Here is a 5,613-nt window from a genome sequence, read left to right as displayed (position 1 = left end):
ATGAACTGAGACCTCTAGAACTGTGAGTTCCCAAATAAACTCTGGCTCCTATAATTGTTTTGGTCAGGTCCTTTGGTCACAGCAACAAAAAAGCTGGTGATAACAGTCACTCTGTTATGCACTGCTTTCTAACCATAAAAACTGTCTTCTGTTGACCCGGTTTAACTATTTAGCCAAGTTTCAGTCTTTGCTATAGAATTCATATACAAACTCATATTAACAAATTTAATTATATCATTAAAATAATACATCCCTAATCCTCTTGTTCACTCCACTACTGTAATTGCTAAAAGGCTATGAAGCCCAATATGAGTGTTTTTAAACACATATGCACATGTCCCATTTGAATCTAATATTTGTATGTGATTAAAAAACTATAAATTGTTTTTTTGCATTCAGGTGAATTTTAAAGAATATTATGTGCCCATAATTTTTTGAAAGTTAGTTGAATTTTCAGATTTTGAGATAGTTTCTTATTCTCTCCCAGCTTATTCTTCAATACTGCTTTAGGGAGTACTATTTGTTCTTTTCTTGGGTGTTCAAGGACACATGAAGTAAATGCCAGATGTTAATCCAAAGTATAGTGTTTTGTATTATGTGAGTTATCACATAAAGATATATGTAGAACAGAAAAGCCTTCAGGTAGCTTGCCATCTTGCGTCCCCAGGAGTGTGTGCCTAATCTCAGCTGGTCTGCCTGAGACCCCCTGAGCACCAACCCTAGTCCCCCAAGCGGTCCTATTTCTGCCCTTACAAGATGAAAGAAACTATCATGAACCAGGAAAAACTCTCCAAACTGCAGGCACAATTGAGCATTGGTGGGAAAAGAACTGCTTGCAGAAAGAAGATGGTTTATATAACAGCTACCACAGATGATTAAAAAAAAAAAGACAAAAAACAAAAAACAAAAACAAAACTTCAATTCTCCTTAAAGAAGTTAGGGATAAACAATATCTCTGGTATTGAAGAGGTGAATATGTTTACAAACCAAGGAACAGGGATCCACTTTAACAACTCTAAAGTTCAGGTGTCTCTGGTAGCAAACACTTTCACCACTACGGGCCATGCGGAGACAAAGCAACCACAGAAATGCTACCCAGCATCTTAAAATATTTTGGTGCAGACTGTCTTACTAGTTTAAGGAGACTGGCTAAAGCTCTGCCCAAACAATCTGTGGATGGAAAAGCACCACTTGCTACTGAAGAGGATGATGATGATGAAGTTCTAGATCTTGTGGAGAATTTTTGTGAAGCTTCTAAGAATGAGACAAAGTGAACTGATCAACTTCTGAAGAAGATAAACTTGAAGAAGTTAGTGGGAGCTGCTATTTTATATTATGACTGCTTTTTAAAATTGTTTTCTTTATGAATCTGATAAAATTTAGATCTCTAATATTTTTAAGCCCAAGCCCATTGGACACTGCAGCTCTTTCCAGGTTTTGCTTATATACAATTTGTTCTTTGTAGCTAATTAAGCTTAAGAAACCTGGGAATAAAGATTGAAACAAAGGTTATTTTAAAAAAAGAAAGAAAAGAAAGAAATGCTATCAGATACTATGGAACCAGAGTTAAGAGTAGACCTGATATTCTGTACAGGCCCTGTTTCCTAAACATGTTTAAATATGTGGACATCTTTAACTTTCACCAAGAAAGTCTCTAATTTTTCTTGAGACAAACTACTGTTTTCCTTCATCTGTCATCTTCTCACTTTTGAAAGGGAGATAGGATAAGAAAAAATATGATATTTGTTCTCCTAAATTGATAATATGAAGAAGTATAGCACAGGCACAATGACATAGCCTCTTCTCAATGTCACATGTCCAGGTCAGAAGAAGCACTGGACATGCAGCTTCAGTGGACCATTGCCAACTGAGAAACCAGAAATGTACATTTTTTATGTGAATAAACATTTAAAGAGAATTAATGAATTTAAAAAATTTTAAACGCACCATGATTGCTAGAATACATTGAATAAGGCTTCCTTGCCTTCAGGTCTCCAGGTTGTGGTAATTTGGCCTTTATTTCTTTTCACGTGGTTCATCCAGAGAAATTGATAGACTACCAATCAACTCAAGATATGGTATTTTCTTCCTTTCTTGATGTCTTCCCTTTTCAGTTAGCATTATTGACATTGTTATTTTTTCCTTTCATAGAAATATTATTGTTCACGAATTTAGGTTAGCCACCTTGAGTCAATAATTTTAGAACCACTTTCTTCATTAGATATATCAGAAATGTGAGACATAGGAACACTTCTCCTTTTATGCTTCTTTATTTTATGATTTGCCCAGTAAAATTTCTTCCAGGGTATTTTTTTTGCAAAGTATATTATATTTTAGTTTATTAGACTTGTATTGCAGCATTTTCAGAATATAGTTTCTATAAACACTTACCATCCTTATCTACTGAGATGGATATTGTCTGTCCATTTTATCTTTTAACACTTCTTATGAGAAAACTCACTTGAGAGACTTCTATCAGATCTCTGCATGAGGAAAAACAATACTTCTCTGACACAAGCAGGATACTCAGTGTTACGATCAATTTGGGTTCTGTCTGAACATGTTTCCTCTCTGCTCTAATCCCTGTTGCCTACTAGAAAAGTCAGAGAAAAGTGAGTGATTAAATTTAGTAATTGACTTCAAGGACCAAAAGGTCTACTTTTATTTGCTAAAATTTTCTCAAGATCTTTTCTACTTATAGAGTCTATTTTTATCCCTCTTTCTGATTATACACATTTTTATTACTTTTGCACTATATTCTACATGATTCTCTAAGTCTCAAAATATTTTGCAAAAATACTTGCAAAACAAATAAATATATGATTGTGTATATGAGAGAGTGTTGTTCGTTTTTTCACTAGGAATGTAAATAAAAAACATTGTTGAGAATTGTGATGTTTTAAGTGTTCTGTCCATGTATCTTCTTACTAATCTTTCAACATCCTCACAAAACAGAGTATTATCTTTGTTCTAATTGATTAGAAAATGAAGACTCCAATCACCAGAAATCCTGTAAGCAGTGATTCCCTCAGCTGGCAATCAAATGCTGTCCTTCTGTGTACCCCCTTTGTATGGGACCACTTTTCAGGAAGTCGAATTTTGGGTATTTATCTGAATCAAATCAAATCACTACTAATGAACACACTTCTGTAATAAAGTCTTTTACAAAGTTAATTTTTCATAAAGTAAAGATTTGATAGATTTGTAGAAGTCAATGTTCATTTAGGTCTGATAATAGTGTGATTAAGCACATGTACATATTTATCTCAACCAAACCCATAAAATAAATGTATTTACTTTAGAATAATTAGAGTAATTTAGAATGCCATCTTTTTTATAAAAGAGCTTAATTAAACCCCAAGGCACTGGGGGGTTTGACTAAATAATTTTGAGTATGAAACTTTACAATTCCTTGTTGGTTAAACATAAAAATTAGAGCAGTTACCTTTGCCTTAGTCATAACCTGAAATCATCCTCCTGCATACAGACCCTAATTCTCTTGAAATATTATTTATGCTATGTGGAGTGAAAGAATCTGTGATGTGATAATCACCATTTGAGATTTTATAAATTTGGTTAGAAAGTGCAATAATAACTGAGAACAGTGGAGCAGATTCTGAATCTAACTCTGATAGGTGTATTTTTAACTTAAAGATGCACTATGAAGTAATTGTGTCAGGCTGGAATGAGAAAAATTTAGGCTCAGATCATTGGACCTCATCCGGAAAAAAAAAAAGGACCCTCAGTCTTTATTATCAACAAGTTTTAAAAATGCATTTTGATTACTCACTATTCACCTTCAAAATAGATACAAACGAATCTGTAGAAGAGAATCCCCACTAAAACAAGTAGGGGCACACAAGGATTTAAATGATATCCCTAATGAAATACAGAGCTCTCACACTGTGAGAAAATTAAGACTTGGGCCAAGAATCAAAGAGGAGCTCAACAGCCTTCAGAAGGCGTTTTTATAGTCTGGGATCAAGGAGGTTTCATCTGCCGAAGTACTGAGGACCAGTAATGGTCTGCTAATCTAGGAGGTGCTTTTATATTGTTTTCTTTGCAATTTCTGAGACTGTTAAAGCTTAAGGGTAAGAGGTTGCAGGCTGGAAATCAATGTCTCTAGATGCAAGGTGTCCCACCTTTTGTTAGTGCCATGAGATGTTCAGGAGGGCGTGGAATGCTTTTAGGACTGCCTTAAAGGTTAAAGATGTTAAATGTCACTTCATTCACATTCTATGGGCAAAAGAATAGAATGGGAGAGCAGGATCCAAGGTCATAGTCAGCGATTCTGTTTTTTGAATGGAGAGTAACACTATACTTATAATGATTTGGAGACAAGTCATTTGATTCTTCTTACCAAAGTGATCTGGTGGCCAGTATAAATTGTGTGTTTATTTATGTATCACTCAATTTGAATGTTTATTGGAGAAACTTGTGCAATTCAGGATAAATATCAAGGTTTAAAAATTGGAATTTAATCTTAATTTTAAAAGATTAAAAAAAATCTTGCTTGTTTCCATTTTGAATGCCATTATGCCATACTTGACAGAGGGCTAGTTTCTTAAACAGGAGTCTGCAAAATTCACATGGAATCAACATGATGTTAGAAAATTTCTTACCTCTTCCACAAAGTATAGTTCTAAGTTTATAGAAACAGCCTTGTGCAATGATTATGTATATATTAAAGAGCATGCAAAATATAATTTTATAGTGTCTAAAATTTTTCAATTGCATTTGTTTTATTTATTTTTGCGAAGCATGTATTTGTGCAAGTTAAGTATGCTGCTGATAAAACTGTATTCTGAAGGAAAAACAAATATATGAAAAAGTCAAAGAAAAAGCTCTTTGGTTTTCAAATATCTGTGTAGCAGGAATAATCAGATGATAACTATTGCTTTGGCATATTTAATATATATTAAGATCCTGTTGATTAATTAAATCATCACCATTGGTCTCAACAATCCTCAGAGCAGTGTCGAGTGCTCTAACAAACTATTACAAATGACTTTGAAAAGATTATTTTAGCAGTTAGTTCCATAAAGTAAGCTGATGGATGTCCCTGATGTTATCATCTCCTTTCTGTTAAAAATTCAGAAAACTGGCAAAGTAACATCTGTCAATAAATGACATACTGAAAATGTTTAAAATTCTAGTGCAATGCAAAACTTGAAAAATTGCTGCTCTATTTTTACTTTGACTTTATTATCATGGATGTGTCTATAAAAATCTTCTGCCTTGAAATTAATCACCACTACCAGAAGAGTTATGAGATTTATTTGCTAATGTTTTCCCCATTTTACCTTTAAAATATCTCACAGTAGGAAGATAAAGTATCTATCTTTTCAAAAATTTAGACTTTTTTTTCTGTGTTTTATATATACTCAAGTATGTGTTGCAGTTTAGGACAGAGACCTTTTTTCCTTCCATGGCTACTGTTAAAAATGTAAATAATTTTATCTGTCAGTTATGGTAACAATGTTTAGATTTGACAAGTTTTCTATTTTAAATTAGACTGAAATAAAGGCAGCTAGCCACAGCCCTGGGTTTTTGTCTGGACTGCATGATACAATCAATACAAAATGTGCACACTGCTCAGACAGGTCATTGTGA

The 5,613-nt window shown here is 33.5% G+C and overlaps 1 pseudogene across 1 annotated transcript; it reads left to right on the top strand.

Annotated features, from left to right (window-relative positions):
* Nucleotides 1-675: 675 nt before the first annotated feature.
* LOC308635036 (transcription factor BTF3-like) lies at nucleotides 676-1,274 on the top strand (annotated as a pseudogene). Its single transcript has one exon. The product of its transcript is annotated as a transcription factor BTF3-like (transcript).
* The last annotated feature ends 4,339 nt before the right edge of the window (nucleotides 1,275-5,613 follow it).

Source organism: Spermophilus citellus, assembly GCF_964194105.1.
Source record: "Spermophilus citellus genome assembly, chromosome: 16".
Lineage (NCBI taxonomy): Eukaryota > Metazoa > Chordata > Mammalia > Rodentia > Sciuridae > Spermophilus > Spermophilus citellus.
The sequence above is the reverse complement of the archived record's forward strand: the minus strand, read 5'-3'. Positions and strand labels throughout refer to the sequence as shown.